Below are 19,083 nucleotides of genomic sequence, written 5' to 3'. Positions count from 1 at the left end.
CCCCCCCCCCGCCCCCACCAAGTCTAGCCAGGCATGGGAAACTGTTGTGAGTTTGGAGACAACCCAGCTATAGTGAGATTCTGTCTCAGAAAACCCAAAACAACAACAGAGACTAAGCAACTAAACAAGCCTGACATGTCAGTTAACCCAACAATGGTAAATATTTCTTCCCCTTCATTAGTGAGGGCTTCCTTTTTTTCCACTCATGGCCAGGCATGGTGGTGCACATCTTTAATCTCAGGACTCAGAAGTCAGAGGCAAGTGGATCTGTGACTTCAAGGCTAGCCTGGTCTACATTAAGCATTTTAAAACCAATTCCAGACACCGTGGTATTCATTTTAACGATGTCTGCTATGATGGTAGCTCAGCCTTCTGTAGAGAGGCTGCATGCCTGTCAGAATCACATAGCACCAAAGTCAACTAAATTAGCTTTGCGATAACTGGGGCTGTGTGTTTCTTCTAAAATTTGAACATATATTTGCATGTGTGTGCACCAGCATGCATGGGAAGATCAGAGACAACTTGTATGAACTACTTCTCTCCTTCATGTGAGTTCTGGGGATCCCTCTCAGATCAAGGTTGGTGGTAGCCTTTCTCACTGGTCCCTCCCTCTATTTCTTAGAGTTAAAATGATGTCTATCTATGCAGCAGTAAGTATCTTAAGGCAACTAAACAAAGAACAGCTGTACCTCAAAACAGTGGCTCTGAACTGAGTCAGGTGACCTGCAGACACAGAGCTGAGGGACAAGAACACAAGGGACACAAGTGCTTGCTCTGCTTGTGCCTTCTCAAGTTTTTAAGAAGTTACCTTTGATCAAATAACTATAAAGTACAGGATATGTCACATAGTGGATGGAAAAACAGGTTCAGATGAGGGACGTGTTCTAACAAGCAGGGCTTGGTGACAAAACATAGACTTCTTAGGGAACTGGCAGGACCAGCACCATTCACTGCTGCCCTCTGACAGGCATTCCTCAAGTCCGTAACTCAGTCAAACACGTGTGAGAACCTTCTGGGCAGAATGCAAGAGAAGCTGACCATAGCAACCTGACCTCCTTCCCACAGGGCAGGGTAGGACTTGGAGAGGAAAGCAAGCAGTAGGCTAGGTCTTCTGAAAGGGCCAGAAGCCCAGAGAAAATTCTGACTGGAAAGTGAGGGCAGCTGGGTATGGTGGCTCACACCTGGAATCCCCACACTAGAATCTCAGATGGGAGGATCCTTGTAATTCCAAGGGCTACAGAGAGAGGTCCTGTCTCAAACAAACAAAAAACCATGAGCAGACGACTGGAATTCCACAGGACACCTGCAAAGGGCTGCCCACAGCTTGTAAGGAGCCAGCAGTGACGAGTAGTTTAGTGACAAGGTCTTGTGGATCTGTAAACAAGAACAGTACCAGCTCTTCATGGTTTACTAAGGCCATCGATGAAGCAATTCAGGATATTTGAACTTCATTTCAGAGAACCATTCGATTATGTGGGGCACCTGCCAGCATCCAAGGAAGAAAGTTTACATTGCAGAGGTCTGGAAAACAAGGTAAAACTCAACTGAACACTGGGGTAGTTTGCAAAGCTAAAAGAATTATTCATTGATACAAGAAGATCTGGGGGTGGTGACCTGTGCCTGAGGCCCCAGCATTCAGGAGATTGACAGAGAAAGGACCAGTCCAGGGAGTGTGAGGCCAGCTTGGGACATACAATGACACTCCACCTGAAGCCATGTGAAAGGTTGAGTGGAGTTCAGGGAATGTGCTTTGAGCTGGCCTGTGGTGGTGCACATCTGTAACCTCAAAAGGTGAGAGGAGGACCAGGAGTTTAAGGTGGACCTCAGCTATAAGGATGTACGTAAGAGGAGGAGGCGTGGGATAAGTTGTACTAAATGTAGCCATTGGCTGGTAAATACCACAGCCTCCAAGGTGAGCCAGGCCTCTCTCCCTTGCAAAGGAAGGCCCATCTACAGACTTTAAAGCTCAATGTGTGGTGCACTTACAGAAAGGCATCAAGAAGATTGGGAGCTCACTCTGTTGTAGCCCTGGATGGTCTGAACTTGTTATGTAAAGCTGGCTAGCCTCAAACTCCCTGAGATCTGCCTGCCTCTTGGAGTTGGGTAACAGGCATGTATGTCAGTATGCCAGGGTTAGTTCTTGAAAATATTTATGCCGTGAGTTTGAATGGAGTGCTACTGAAATCCTTTAATTTCATGTTCACACAGACTAAAGAGAAGGAGAAGTACTGCTTAACTAATGACAGAGAAACCAATCAGAAATGTAGAGGACTGTTTTTTGTAGTGATGGTGATCGTCTTAGCTGCCTCACAAGGTTGTTAAGTGGCAAGAACTTAATTCAGCTCAAAATGTTCTGAGACCATAAGCCAAACTAAATTCTTGCTAAGTTGCTTTTGGTCACAGCAATTTATCACAGCAATAGAAAAGGAGATACAGTTATGTTGGAAAGTGTCTTATCCCTATGCTCACTACAGTATTTTTCACAATAGCAAAGTTATGAACTCAACCTGTGCTCATTAAGTGCGGAAAAGGACAAACCTGTATGCACAGGAATTCTTCTCAGTCTTAAAAAAAAAAAAGGAAATACTGCTCCCTGTAACAACACAGACAAGACACTGACTAGGGAAATGGGAAGGGCGCTAAAGCACAAATATTCTGTCATCTTACTTATACTGGAAACTAAAACAATTTAAGCAGAATGGCACTAACCAGGTCTGTGGGGGTGGGGTGGGGGGGAGTCTGGGGAGATGGCACCCAGAGGAAGAGTTCAATGAGCTGCTGGGCAGCATGTCGACTTTTACAACCAGCACTGAATCCTTGAAGATCTCAAGAGTTCCCATCACAGAAAGAAAAAGCATGTGAAGCAATGTGCAAGCTAACTCACTTGACTACACCATTCCATGGTGCTTGACAGACCTTATTATTATTATTATTAATATATATATATATTGGTTTTTCAAGACAGGGTTTCTCTGTATAGCCCTGGCTGTCCTGGAACTTACTCTGTAGACTAGGCTGGCCTCGAACCTGCCTCTGCCTCCGAAGTGCTGGGATTAAAGGCATGCACCACCACCGCCCGGTGCTTGACAGACTTTAAAGCATGGGTTTTCACCCTTCCTAATGCTACATCCCTTTAATACAGTTTCCCATGATGTGATATTCCCTAACCATAAAATTCTTTTCATGCTACTTCATAACTGTAATTTTGCTACCGTCATGAATTATAATGTAAGGATCTGTATTTTGATGGTCTTAGATGACCCCTATGAAAGGCTCATTTGACTCCAAAAGGGCTGCACCCCTCAGGTTGAGAATCACTGCTTTAAAGCATGGCATACAAAATTAATGTATATCAGTTATTTGCTACTTTATATTAGTTAATTAAATCAAGATATTGTATCTGTAGCAGAACAGTAAACAACAGATGACATGGAAGTAGAAGCCAACAGCCAGAGAGTGAAGCAACAAAGCACATCCCCGAATGACAACATGGGCCAGAGATGAAGAACGGCCACAGGCCCTGGCTGAGCAATTGACTGCAGTGGCCATGTACCAGCGGAAAACATACCACACCACTGATTCAAGTAACAATAGGAATTATAGTCAGATGCAGAACGAGGCCAAGTAGAGTTCTTCCTTCTATGACGGAGGATTTTGATCCTCTAGGGCTGTCCAAAAAACTCTGCAAGGATGCACATCTAGAAAACATCCTTTTCCTAGGGAGCAAGAGACCCGTCAGTGACAACAGTCCCCACTTTGGTTTGGCTTCACTATACAAAACCAGATGCCTCACTCATCCATGCAGACCCTCCTCAGATGCCATTTCCTAGAGAAGCTGCTACTGAAATGAAAACATCAGTGTCGGCTAACTCGACAGTCCAGAAGTCTAACACAGCTGATGCCTGAGCTGACAGCAGCACTATGTCTGCTCTAACAGCTGTCCTGCTGCTCTTAGAGCCGTGGAAGGTGGCACAGATGGTGATAGCATGTGGTAAAGCACAGCTGGTCAGGGCTGATGAAGCATCACAAGAAAAGGAAGGGACTTGGGTCCCATTGTCACTTCACAGGGTGGGGCTGGGGGTACCACACCCCAACTTGCACTAAACTCCATCTCCTAAAGGTTTTTCCATCTCTCAAAGCACCAAGCTGGGTGTCAACCCTTTAACAGACAAACCTTTAGGGGGCATCTAAGATGCAAACCTTAGTGTACACGGACGGACTGAGTCATGTGTACCTCCAAAACTATGAACTACAATGACAAGAAAAGGAAGGCAGGTACTACTTGGAAGTCCTCCTCTCCTCTCCTCTCCTCTCTTCCCCTCCCCTCCCCTCCCCTCTCCTCCCCTCCCCTCCCCTCCCCTCCTTTCTGTTTTTCTGAGATAGGGTCTCATTATATAGGTTCAGCTATTCTGTAGAACTCATTCTGGCCTTGAATTTACAGAGATCCACCTGCCTCTGCCTCCTGAGTGCTGGTATCAAAGGCATCCACCACTCCATGGGGTCAGAAATGTTTTCTTAACACAAAACTCTTCTCATTCAAGGATGCAGGTAAAAACATGGTCATGGTGTTTTCTATGTTATGAGCTACAACAAGCACAGGGCCCTGGAGATAGTGACACTACATTGGATCTGTGACGCTGGCTACCCACTTTGTTCCAGGCACTATTTCTATGGATACTGACATAATACACACTATTCGGGATGGGATACAAAATAATGACCACAGTACCTATGTACCCACCATGTATCTATGCCTAACCCTCACAGCTCCTCTGTGCCAACCCATAGAAAAGGAAACAAAAAGGAACCCAGGAGGCTGAGAAATGCACCCAAAGTCACAATAAAAGTAGGCAATGGTGCTTGTGATATAACCAGGCAGGCTGACCCTAGGACTCGGGAACTTGACCTTGTCATCACAGTTCTACTGAAAGGTGTGGAAAACCTCCAGAACTTAGTCTACAGTGGGAGCCACGTAAAGAGATGCCTCTGTGTGTGTGTGTGTGTATTTATATGTGTGCGTGTGTATAACTTAAACGTCTAAAGTAAAACACTCATGGGGACATGGGACCCGGACGACTGTACTCTCAGTCACTGTAGTTACTCATGTGTAGGTGACTGCTGACAGGGAGTTAATACCACAGAAGTGACTTCTTCAGTTAACAGTTTGTGTGGGCTGATTCTTACTACCTTAGCTCTTAAAAGGAACACTGCTCAGTTTATAGGCCACCTGCTTGGCCGTACATACACTGACCTCATTTTCAAAGCAGAAGCATTCTTAAAAATATTTACTCCTAAATCATGATACAGAAAATAGTCATTAATGTTTACTTCATATTATAATATCTGAATAAACATACCATATATACATGTGTGTGTATTTATAAAGAAAATATCTCTTACTGAAAATAACTGTGAGGTGGTAGTGTAGGGCTGCTTAGGAAATAATAAACTCAAAATAGAAAAGTCCATGGGTTGATTATATAGCTCTGTCTGTCTGATAGGCCAACTGTTAAGTTGAAGAGAATATATATGTGTGTGTGTGTGTGTGTGTGTGTGTGTGTGTGTGTGTGTGTATACATACACACACACACACACACACACACATACACTAGGCCAACTGTTAAGTTGAATAGAATACACACACACACACACACACACATACACACACACACACACACCCTATTGAAATATTAGCTGGAAGAAATATGTCCAAATAGAGAAATAAGGTCAAAATAATTATTGAGCCTTTTTACTCAATGAAAGTATTTGCTTACTCTTCAAGAAGATAGACAAAACAAAATTGTGCAGACAAAAAAAAGTGTGTGTGTGTGTGAGGATTTATAGCCTAGAACAATGAGTGTGGAACAGAGCCAGTATCTAGCACTCCCTGCCCTCAAAAGCTAATAGCTAATATGGCAGCTGCCTGAACTGAGCAGGGGATAGGAAATTCGACTAATGACTGAAAAGCAGAAACACAAAATGAATGTCCAACTTTTATCAAGTAGAGCTCAATTTGGACAGGAAAAAGGTACAGAAATTGTACCAAAGGAAATACCACAATGAAAAGTCTCTGAGTTTGCTACCAAAACTCCAGCAGAAGTTTGGCATATTCCTTTGATAAACATAACAAACACAAGAAAAAACACCTCATGGGAAGCTGGGTCTGTAAGCCACTCTCCTAATTCTTCAAGAACTTTGTTCTCCACAGAGGCCTGCAGACTGTCCTAAACCCCCTTGGCCTTGAGGATAGAGGGTCTGGTCAGCCTGCTGCAGCTGTTTTCCTCAAAGTGTCAAGGCTGTGGCATACATTGGAAAACATGTGCCTACCCCATGCATCTCAGCCACTGATTCATCAGGTGATTATAAATTATATCCAGAGCTAAAAGCCCAGGAATGGAAAATGAAGATGAGAGAAAGGTCCAGAACCACAGGCTCCTTACAGTGCCTTCATGTTTTAACACATGTAGAAACTAGTCCCTTGAGTCTGCTGTTTTTAAGGTAAATAGTATAACTATCATTAACTGAGCTGAATGGTTGTTAACTCAGATATACAACATCTGCACATCTAACATTTAAAGTTTGGGCTGGAAAGATATTCCATTGGTTAAGAGCACTGGCTACTCTTGCAGAGGACCTGGGTTTGGTTCCCAGTACCCAAAGGGTGCTCACACCCACCTGTGACTACAGTTGCTGGGGATCTAACACCCTCTTATGGGCTCCACAGGCACCAAGTACACATGAGATACACTCACACATCTGCTGGCAAACACTGGTAACACAATAAAAAAGCCAAACAAACTGATCTTTAAAAACTAGTCTAGCTACCATGAGAAGAGGAAGAAAAAGCTGGTAGGACAAAAAGCCTCAGGAACTGAGTATGCAGGCAACACCAGAGCCAGGGTGCTTTGATCTGCTGCATGGATTGCCAGGCCACAGGACACTTCTGTCTTCCACACTGTAGGTGTCAAACACTGCTTTGAGGGATATGTTAATCTCCTCTATAAAGGCAGCAGGGATTAACAAAGCAGAGCACATAGACAAATGTTTTCACACCAAGAATGAAACCCAAACTTCTACTCTGTAAATAATTTACTAAAACAAGTCAGCAAATTCTTGACTCCTTAAGCTCTGCTGCGTCAAGTTTCAAGTTGTTATTCAGGTATTAACTCAGAGAATGAACTTAAATAGGGCAAGGCAATCCAAATTCCCTTTCACAATTAAGAAAACATCCTACTTAACACACATACCAGGGCCTGGAGAGAGAACTCCATTTCTGTAATATAGTAGGTTAATAGAATCCAAAAGCTGAAAACACATAGTGAGTCCTAGGCCTGTCAGGGCTACACAGTGAGACTCTTTCTTTAAATAAAAATAGAAACAACAGACAGGATTCAGAGATAAATAAAAGGAAAGAACCAGCTCCAGTAGAGAAGCCCAAGGCAGAAGAGTTCACTAGAGATTACATCAGCCCTCATGGTTCTATCCCATCACACACCAGCTGCTAACCAGAAGAAACCACCAGGGCAAGGCACTCAGTGTTTTGGGCATCAGAAGACAGCAGTATGACAACCAAGACCTGGCACACACTACGGTGGAGCTCTATTATACAGAGATGCTGTTTTAAAAGGTTCAAAATGCTTCAACACAATCTTCTTCTAGCCCTTCATTAATGCCACACTTTAAATAGTGGTGCATCCTAGAACCATCTCCTCTACTACTGAAACACAAACCATCCTTAAGACAGCGGCAGCTGCATGGGATGGAGCCATGCTGGCAAAAAGTCTAGGATGGAATTAAAAACAGAACAGGTGCACAGTGGAGACCACAGGAATACATCCAAGTGAAAGAGCATACTGGCTGTTTCAACAGTGTAGTGTGGCTCCTGAGTCACACACTTTTGTATACACTCACAGGGAACCTCCTTTCCCCTGCAGTGCTGGAAACCATGCATCCTGTTACACTTCACCTGGAATACAACTCACAGAAACCAGGCCATGAATCAACTGTCTGTTCGTTCCTACATACACTGTGTTTCAAGAAGGCCTCAAATCTAAGTATTTACAGCTTTCTGTTTAATATAATTTATAATGAGAAAGCCCCAAATGAATCAAATTGCTCTGGTAAAGACCCATTAAATATACTATTATATATTTTTATAACTGCAAGATGAAAATTACTCACATGTCATCATCAGAAGTCAGTTAGCTTAACTGTCACAAGACCAAGGAGATTATGGTTTAGAGAGGTTAACTTGTCCAAGACTAAATAATTACCTAACTGGGGGGGGGATATTTAATCCTAAATTTGTATCCCTTACCCCACCAAGCAAGAATGGGCTGCCAGGCACTCTGGGGAGAAGACTTAAAAGGCTAACTTAACTTGTGATAGTTCAGCACATTGTCATTACCACTGAGGACAGCACAAGGACCCACATACAACATTGCTCCAGTGGTGTTTCATACCCACTACGGGATACTCTGAAACACACAAGCTGCACAGCAAACTTTCTTATCTGAAAAATGCATACTGAGTAGAACTAGCCAATAACCTCAACATGCTTCTCAATGCTCTAAGATAAGGGACCACACAGTTTCTATTAGTTTTGAACTGAGAATATACTGAAATCACCTAAGAAGAGGAGACAGTATCTATAACCCTGCTTAGACAATGAGTCCCAGTTGGGCTGCTTGATAGCTTTTGTGGCACTGAAGATCACAGAGCTATGGAGTCTGTTAAATGGAGACATTCCTATCAGCCTTTTAGAGCTTCTGTGGGGATTAAATATAATTATACATATAGTAATGCAACAATAAGGCCCTGAATATATAAAAGGTGATATTTTAAGATTTTAAAAATAACCATTTTGTAGGTATAATTTCAATGGAGTATTGGCGACTGCACATGTGCTAAGAAAAGTACATACATATTTTCTAATACCTATCATATACACATTGATTACAGCATGTCACTTCATGGACTCCCAGAAGAACACTTGGCCTGGCTGTTCACCCCTCCTTAGTGATAAGTAACTAAGGCTTTGGGGCAGTGGTGCTGATGTGTCCTAGGTTAACAGTAAAGGGCAAAGTTCTGACCTGGGGTCTGCATAACTTTCTTATTTTTACTCATCCATGAAGATAATTCCAGTATTTTTGAGGCTGTTCAAGAGGTGATTTAGAAAAATATAAGTGAGAAAGTTAAAATGAATTCATTTAATGATGCCCATAAATCTTAATAATATTGAAAAATTGTATTTTCACAAACCAAGCAGACTCTAAGCCACCAACCTCTGCGTGGTTGAAACTCGCTAGTTGTATGCCTTAAGTCAGCTCCTTTAACTTGTACAGTTTCCTTACCTATAGGTGGGAAGTCATCAACTCTGAAAGGAGGGTTAAGCTGGTTTCCCTACTTGAGTCAGACTCACTTTGCAGTCAGACCTACATGGTGGTAGGTCATCTGCTTTTTGCTAGAAATAAGCCAAGTTGGCTTTCTCAAGTCTTGGCTTGCTGGGAAGCACACAGCTCAGATAAGGCTGGCCCACTGGAACAAGCCAACAAACAGGAAGGGAACCTTCTGCTTTGCCTGCCTCAAGTCTGGGCAACAGACAGAGATACACCCTTACGCTGACAATTCTAAAGATAAGACATTTTCAATCAAGGTTCCTAATCATAAGCCTCTAAAGCCCCCATTTTCACTATCCATTTACAGACAAAGTATAATCTTCACATGAAGACAGAAATAAAATTGTAACATCAAGTCTGAATGCTTAGATCACAGAATCTGATACAGAACATAAATCCAACTCATTTACTGTGACAAAGAAAATCACTGGTTGCGCTCCATGCCTCATCTTTGGAATGCAGTGCTAATTCTAATTGAAACTTATATCTCCAATTTCATAGATTAATCACTTTTGAAGGAAAATCCTGCTAAGTATTCTTAGCACCAAGATTTATGCTTAAGTATGCAGAACAGAGTAAGCAAGCAAACCAGGATCTGAAACCACTTTAAATGAGGAAACTCAATGATGGGTGATCCTCGAACTCTGAGTTCCAATTACAACTTATTCTGGGACCTCAGTTGGTTATAAACTAACACTTATGTAATGCTGCTCCCAGAAGACACAGGTTATTAAATGAAAATTGCAGTGCAAGGCACGGGATACCTCCCTACGAGTTATTGGTGAGGCAGGCCCCAGAGGTCTCTAAAACTACACAGGCTCTTACCATTGCCCTTGGCTACCCTCCATAATAACTACATGCTAAGACCCTACTTGGCTACAGGGCTAGGAAAACCAATCTCAAACCAAGCAAGAAATTTCCTTCCAGCTGGCTAGCTTTCAGTGTCAGAGGTGCTATCTATGCAGGCTGTAGGGGGAGAAAAGACATCAGTAACTTTGCCCAGCACTAGACACTGTGGGCCACAATACCAACCTGCCTAGGTAGGTAGGTTGTACCTTTTGGTGCAATCGTGGTAGTACTGTCATTCTCATTTTCTGATTGGACTTGAGGCTCATTCCATTCCATAGCAGGAATTTCATGTCTTATACTATAATCTTGGTCAAACACCCATGATTGGGGAGATCATAGGCCTAAGGGTAGAACCTGCTAATTTTTTTTTAAGTTTTTTTTTTTAGTTTTTTCAAGACAGGGTTTCTCTGTGTAGCCCTGGCTGTCCTGGAACTCACTCTGTAGACCAGGCTGGCCTTGAACTCAGAAATCCACCTGCCTGGTGAGGTGTCACTTCTGAGATTTGGGAATACAGAGAACGGCTTTCGTGTAGTAGTGCCCCCTTTTGTCTGTAGTTGTTTTGGGAGAAACAAGCAGCCAAGGTTACCAGGCAGCCCCTGACATCAACCTGGGAACAGGTCCTCCTCCATGTAAGCCCCAGAACTGCAGTCTGCAGTCTTCTCAGAGACCTTGACTCTGAAGCGCTTGGCTAAGCCTCACCAGCATTCCTGATCCACAGCAACAGAGAAGTGCTTGTTTTCAGACCCTAGGTTTTGGGTTAACTAGCTACATGGAAATGAGCAACCAACACCATGGTCAAGGGTGGTGTTCCTGAGCAAACTGCCTTGCAGTGGGCAGACCATATGAAAGTGTAAGGGAAGAGAATCTTAGGCAAGAACAGGACAAGGGACAAAGCCCTGAGACAGGAAACAGGTCAGGCCTAGTGTTTCTGGGTGCTATATGAAAGCTGGCTAGCTTGATGATGGTGACACATACCTTTAAACCTAGCACTCAGGAGGCAGAGGCAAGCGAATCATAAGCGACCTTATGAAAGATGATGATTGTCTTACTCAGGGTTTCTGTCACTGTGATGAAACACCATGATCAAAAGCAACTTGGGGAGGAAAGGGTTACTTCAGGCACACTTCCATACAACAATGGGTCATAGAACACAGCAGGAACCTGGAGGCAGGAGTTGATGCAGAAACCACGGAGGGGTGCTGCTTACTGGATTGACTTGCTCCTCGGAACTTGCTCAGTCTGCTTTCTTGCTTTCTTTTCTTTTCGTTTTGTCTTTTGGGTCTCTCTCTCTCTCTCTCTCCCTCCCTCTCTCTCTCTTTCTCTGTCTCTGTTCTTATTGTTTTGTTTTTGAGACAGAGTCTCATTGTGTAGCTCTAGCTGTCTTGGAACTCACTATGTAGACCAGGCTGGCTTGAAATCACAGAGATTGGTTCGCTTGCCTCTGCCTCCTGAGTGCTAGGTTTAAAGGTATGTGTCACCATCATTAAGCTAGCCAGCTTTCATATAGCACCCAGAACCACTAGGCCAGGAGTCACACTACCCACAAACAGATGGACTCTCCCACACCACTAATTAAGAAAACGCCCTACAGCCTGACCTTATAGCGGCATTTTTCTCAATTTTGGGTCTCTCCTGCAAGATGACTACAGCTTGCACCAAGTTGACATAAAACTAGCCAGGTCAGTGACCAATGGTAGACAGTTACAGTGACAGTATGGAAAGATGGGACTTAAGCCAGCCCTGATATGCCCATAGATAACAAGACACAGCCTGTGGACACCATTAGTGTAATCCACCATTGGAGGATTGACTAACCACCAAGATAATAGATGACATCTGAGAGTGTGTATCCTCTAAGAACTGTGCTGTTTTAATTGATTTATTCTTTATAATAATCCTACCAAGTCAATGTTATTATTCACCCAGTTTATAGATAAGGAAATCAGAGGTTCAGAAAAGCCTAATCACTCACACAAATTCACAAGCTGGGAAGTGGCAGAGCCACTCAATTCTTACTCTTGGCCCTCACAGAATACTGAAAAGGGACTCACAGAAGACTCTCTGCCCTTGAAAAGGGAAAGAAATCCAAGCTCACATAGTTAAGCAACCTGGTTGTCTCTTCCTCCTTAGATGTTCTAAGCAGACAGATTTTCTCACAGGCTCTTTATACATAACTGTCTCCTCTGTCTCTCAGGGTCTTCTATATAGCACAGACTAGACTTGAACTCACAAAGATTCCTGCTTGCCTCTGCTTCCCAAGAGAGCTAGGGGTTAAAGGTGTGTGCCACCATGCCCACCTGGAACTTTTTTGATGCAGGTAGAAATGATTGCTTTTAAGAACCAGAAATTACTGACTAAGGCCTACAAATGGTCTATTTTATGCTGTTTTATGCTCACTGGCCTAGATTGAGCCCTGGCTTCCAACCAACATTCCAGACACCTGGCACTGCACCAGGTACCCATATGCTGTAGACCTGTCATTCCCTTCTCATTCCCAAGTGTGGGGAAGACTGTGAATGTTCTAGAAGTCTTAATTTCTTGAAGAGAGAAGAAAACCAATCCATTTATTTTTGATTGTTATGCATATTCTATTAAGAGGGATGCTATTTCAGAATGGCTTTTCTTATAAGCTTTAACAGACTGGGAGCCCACCAGATATCTTTACAGTGCTCCCTGGGGCTAAAGGAGTCACAGAGCTACTGAGCATTTGTTTGCTCCACGATTTTCACTCAAGAAGATAGACAAACCAACCAGCTTGTTCGACATCCCTAACAATATTATAATAATCACATTAATCGCTAATGTTGACTGATAACATGCATTTATTGCCTCTCTGTGCCATTAGAACTAAGCTGCAAGCAGGCCAACTTGGTTCCTGCTATATCCCTGAGCTCAATAGTTATTTAACAAATGAGTAAAATATTCTTTTATATTTTGAAGGCAAGGTCTTGTTTTGTGACCCAGGTAGGCCTCAAATTCTCCATCTTCCTGCCTCAGCTTCTCAAGGACTGGAATAGCTTTGTATACCACCACGCCTGGCTCAACTGTTTCTGTTGAAGAGAACAACCTAGTGTCAACGGCTGGCAGCAGTCAGCTCACTCCCCTGACCCTCTCTTTCTATCCCTAGTTTTTACACCTGGAAGCCCTGGATTTGCATCCTTTTTAAAAGATGCCAATTATTCTGACATGTTTGCCAGGGAGATGGATTTAGAGCAGTTGAGTAATTTAACTCTTATTCGTAGGACAGGCTCTGGGAGAGGTAAATCTTGCCTTACTGGTTTTTGGTTGAGGGAGTGGCTAAAAAGCCTCAGAGTAAGTGAACATGGATATAGGTCCCAGAGAAGTTTGTGTTCTCTCTGTATCTTTACCATGATACAGGATCTAAGTTTCTTTTCTAGAAGTTTCTTGTATCCAATGCTCAAGTCTTCAGTCCTACATCTATGTTGCTAGTCTACCATACCTGCTCTATTAAATGGTCTGAACTCACAGCTGCCTCTACTGTTCTCTCCACACAGATGTGGGATGAAAAGCCAGTATATGGCATGTACTGACTCAAGACTCATTGTTGCTCCCCTCCATAACCCTGGATGGTGATCAAGCTCCAGACCTATACATGCTAGGGCAAGGACTGTACCACACAGCTACACATGTGCTGTCCCCATGGTTTGAGCAAGGTCTCACTGTGGTGTTTCAGGCTGGGCTTTGATCTTTTGCTGTAGTCCTGGCTATCCATGAATTTGAGACCCTCCTACCTCAGTACTACTAGGCATGAGAGATCAGGCCAGCTAATGGCTCCTTTATAATAGGAAAGAGGAAAGCCATACATCCTTGAACAATGATACTTCTTTCATAATCTACTAAAGAGTATTTCACGAGTTCCTGGAAAGCAGACCACACGTGCCTTGTTTGCTGTCCTCAATGCCTAGGCTCCAATCCCAAGAGCAGGTGGGATGCACAAAACAGTGACCGCCTCCATCTTGTCTTATCTGTTAATTTTTAAAGATTTGTTAATGTATTTTTATGTATATGAGTGCTCTACCTGCATGTACTGTATACCTGAGTGCCAGAAGAAGGCATAAGATGCCATTAGAGATGGTTGTGAACCATCATGTGGTTGCTGGGAATTGAACTCAGGACCTCTGAAAGAGCAGTCAATGCTCTTAATAGCTGAGCCATCTCTCCAGCCCTTATCTGTTACATTTTATGTTCCATACTTACTATGCAACACCACACATTAAAACAAAGTCTTCTTTTTCCTATGTACAATTCATTTGCCCTGCCCAAACCACAGAAGGCTTGTTAGAATGGACTCATTAGACTCTCTCCTCACTATTTCTTAGGATGGTGCTCTCAGGTCTTACTGGCTATGTAGATAGGTCTAGTGTAGGCTAGGTATGATAAGCATTCCATCCTTGAAATAAATAGACCCAAACAGCAACTGTATCACAATGTCTTAAAAAAAAAAAATCTAAAGCAGCAAAAGAAAATACAGTATTAAGAAATTGATCAGGAGCCAGGCATGGTGGCACATGCCTTTAATCCTAGCACTTGGGAGGCAGAGGCAGGCGGATTTCTGAGTTCAAGGCCAGCATGTTCTACAGAGTGAGCTCCAGGACAGCTAGGGCTATATAGAGAGACCCTGTCTCGGAAAAACAAAAAACAAAAAACAAAAGACAAAACAAAACAAAAAAAAAAAGAAACTGATCAGAAAAGGCTAGATCTGGAGGTATTAGGAGTTATTATAGATCTTTGAAAGTAGGCTAGTGGATCTAGAAGCATCTCTTGGGGGCTCTATTTGAAGGATGTTCAAAGATCATTGGAATCTATAAATGAAGTTAACCAGAAATATGACTTTTTTCTAAAGACCCGGAAGACTATATAATCTTTTAAAAATATATAGTATTTTATTAGCTGAGTATGATGATGGCACCCCTTTAATCCCAGCACTCAGGAGGCAGAGGCAGGTAGATCTCTGTGAGTCTGAGGACAGCCTGCTCGACATAGTAAGTTCTAGCACAGCTAGGGTTATATAGAGACCCTGTCTCAAATCTCATCCTCAAAATATTTTCTTTTCAACTAAAATTTTTTTCAAATATATTTTGATTTTACTCTTTTCCTTCCCCTGGAGACTATAATCTTTTTTTTTTTTTTTTTTTTTTTTTTTTTTCGAGACAGGGTTTCTCTGTATAGCCCTGGCGGTCCTGGAACTCACTCTGTAGACCAGGCTGGCCTCGAACTCAGAACAAGTGCTGGGATTAAAGGTATGCGTCACCACTGCCTAGTGAGACTATAATCTTAATAAATGAACTGAAATGAGTAGTCAGTCATGAGCCAAAGACTCCAATATGCTTTCCTATCTCTTCAAATGCAAGATGTTCTGGGTCTCAAATAAATGGATCACTTTTTATGTAGACACTTTTTCTTCTCTACAGAGATACTGCACGGACCTGTATTATCCCAATTAATTAGAGCACTTAGATGTTACTGCTATACGTAATTTAGAACTAGTTTGTAAAGTGCTTTGAAAATGGCAAGTGCTAAGCCAGATACTCAAAATTATTAGATATTAAAAGCCTTTGGCATATAGGCATATTATTTAATGATTGGCTCTTTCGAGGGCACAGGATTTTACAGTCAAACAGAACTTCTAATCTTGAATCATTAACACTGCAGTGGTCTGAGTGCAATGTCATTAGAGGGCAAGTGAGGTAGTGAGGATTTTTTTTTCAGTTTATATAAATATGATTCAAGTACAAGTCTGTCTCTCCCATTTTCCCTGTCCTTTCTTTCATAGCCTTGGCCCAGAACTCACTATATAGATCAGGTTGTCCTCAAACTCAGAGCTCTCCCTGCCTCTGCCTGCAGGTATTAAGAGGGTGCACCAACACCCCAAGCTCTCTCAGCCTCTAGCTCTTACAGACTGCACAGTTCCTTCCACACATGTGGCACTCCTGATTATCCTATTTTCTCCCTGAGCCCATCTGCCTTCTACAGGCATCTTTATGTGAGCCTATTTATGGCCACCCTAAATGGATTTACAGTGCTTGCCACAGGATGACTGACAACCCTTTACTGCAATGAAACTATGAGATCCAGTGGTGCTCACCAGTGATACACTGTCTTCTCTAACTGGACTCTTACACCTTCCAATTTCCTACTTCAAGATTGATTTTCTTGAATCTTTTCCACCCTAGAATATTCTTTATCTTGACTGAACTTTCATCATCCTTGCAGCCACCTGAACATTCCATGTTAATGGCCATGTATATTTCATCTTTGGAAAGCTCAAGCAAGCCATTCCTCAGCAGTCCTCTCCTTAGACCCCAGGTGAATTTGGCCCACAGCCTAGCGGCCTCAATGTTAATTCCAAAGGACTTTCCTCCCACAGTTGTGGGGCTGGCTTCCACAGCTCCACTCAGCAGACTTTACTATCTCATCAGCTATTCTTTAGCCGTACTGGAACACTGAGGTTACCTGAGGCTTGGTTCCTGGCCTCTCCCTTATCACTTTCTAGCCTAGGTTGACTTACATCTTTATGATCAGGACACAGGAAGTTTACTTTCAGCTGAGATCTCTCCCATGGCCTGCAAGCCTTAAAACAGAACAGCTGATTTTTAAGCTCCTTGTACTAGTAATTAGTCCCTGTTCTAGATGAGAGATGGAAACATCTGGTTCTGTATCTTCCTCCATTCCTAGGAGTTCACCCTTCTCCCTATAAGTTGGTGTATCAACATTTTGGGCCACTTCTGGTCTGGCTTTGCTACATCTGCCCTGTCATCCCACACTGTAATTGAAATAACACATCACTCCAGGTCTTTTCCTCAATGAATCAAGAAAATGGACCCTTCTCCTTATCTGCTATGCTAAATCATGCAAATCTTTCAGTTCTCTAACCTTCATCTCCTACTTCAGGACCAATTCACGTTTCCCCCTAAGTATGTATTTGCTCTCCACTCTGCATAGCCACCTCCTTCTCGTCCTACAATCTCTGGAAGACCTTCCCTGGTTTCTGTGCTCAAAGCAGACACTTTCCAAGTTCTCTATCTGGCTTCTTCTTTGTTTCTTTCACAGAACTACAATTTAAACAATTCCTACTGTACAGCCAGGCAGTGGTAGTTCATACCTTTAATCACCAGGCATGGGATTCCAGGACAGCCAGGGCTACAGAGAAACCCTTTTTCAAAAACCCAAAACAAATAAGTTCCTACCGTTATCTGTTTTCAAGGCCTGGTACAATCCAGGCACTCAACGAGTACAAAAGTATCTTTTTAAAAAGTGGGCCAAGTGTAGGAAATACCTCTTGGCAGGGTAGATGAGGTCAAATTTAACTTAAAGGTTCCTTTTTTTTTTTGGCTTTTTGAGACAGAGTTTCTCTATGTAGCGATGACCTTCTTAACTCACTCTCAAGACCAGGCTGACCTCAAACTTATAGATTCCCCCTGCCTCTGCCTCCACAGTGCTGGGATTAAAGGTGTGTGCCAAGGATCTCCTATCTTAAGTTACAGTCAGTCTGGTCTGCAACTTGGAATTCTGGTTTGCATCTTTTTAATGCTGAGATTGCATTGTGTGCACCACCATCCCTGGCAGACAATGAAGTTCACCAAAGATTCCAAAGTAACAGATCTCTAGAGCATGAGGTGACTCTGCTCAAGGGCAGGAGGAGATTCAGGGTGAATTAAGTCACACCTGGGTAGGATACTTACAAGACAGGATTAAAGAGATAAACCAGATGACTCTTGGATGTGATGTGTTTTGTTAATACTCTTTTATGTAACCCTGGGACCTATTTAATACACCTACCTAAAGACTACAATTAGGTGGGCAGTGGTGGCGCACGCCTTTAATCACAGCACTTGGGAGGCAGAGGCAGACGGATTTCTGAGTTCGAGGCCAGTCTAGTCTACATAATGAGTTCCAGGACAACCAGGGGTATACAGAGAAACTCTGTCTTGAAAAGCCCCCCAAAAAAAAAAGAAAGAAAGAAAGAAAAATACTACAATTGTTACCTGGTAATTCCAGTTTCCAATAATTAAAGCTGGAGCTGGAGAGACAGCTCAGTTGCTAAAGCACCTGCTACCAAATGTAAGGGTCTGATTTTAATCTCCAGAACTTAGATAAAAGAAGTTGGGTAGGGTGGTCAAGCCTGTAACCCCAGAGCTCAGGAGGGAGATACAGGTGGGTTCCTGGGGTAGCCTAGCCTAACCGACAAACTTAACCTCAGCATGTGAGAAACTAGGGCAGAGGCACAATTACCATGTGTGTTCCAAGTCAGCCAGGGCTAGTTAGTGAAACCACCTCAAAACCAATCAAACAAAATAAGTTGATGGCTCCTGATGAACCATCCTTACAGTTAACTTCTGGCCTCCATATGCACACATGCATATCCACACAAACATGCCCGCACAATAACCAACAAAAATTGGTTTACTTATGAAGTAACTATATTTCACTAGTGCTCGGGAATTCAAGCAGTAAACTAACATCAACTAAGCAGTAACTAACCTACAAACGCTACAAAGATGGAGCTTGATACCAATTCAAACTCTCTTGAAAAAAATTAAAATTCTGAAGAGTACTTCATATTATCTTCACCCTTAAGGTAGTCTTCTAATCGTACCAAAAGATGCATTTACATTAATAAAAAAAAAAAAAAAACTTGGTGAGATGGCTTAGTGGGCACAGGTGCTTGCAGCCATGCCCAACAATTACCAAGTGGCTCCAATATGGTAGGAGGAGAAAACAGACTCCCATGTGTGCTGCCATGGCATGTTTGTGCACACTTTAAAAAGTAAAATGTAAAAAATATACATATATATATATATATATATATATATAT

General features: G+C 42.7%; 1 protein-coding gene across 1 annotated transcript in view; it reads right to left on the bottom strand.

The window, feature by feature from the left end:
- The window catches only part of LOC116068777 (protein POLR1D-like), a 32,961-nt gene that overhangs the window by 11,770 nt on the left and 2,108 nt on the right, over nucleotides 1-19,083 (bottom strand). The gene's annotated exons all lie outside the window — the stretch shown is intronic.

The sequence above is a fragment of the Mastomys coucha genome, unplaced genomic scaffold (genome assembly GCF_008632895.1).
Source record: "Mastomys coucha isolate ucsf_1 unplaced genomic scaffold, UCSF_Mcou_1 pScaffold22, whole genome shotgun sequence".
Lineage (NCBI taxonomy): Eukaryota > Metazoa > Chordata > Mammalia > Rodentia > Muridae > Mastomys > Mastomys coucha.
The sequence above is the reverse complement of the archived record's forward strand: the minus strand, read 5'-3'. Positions and strand labels throughout refer to the sequence as shown.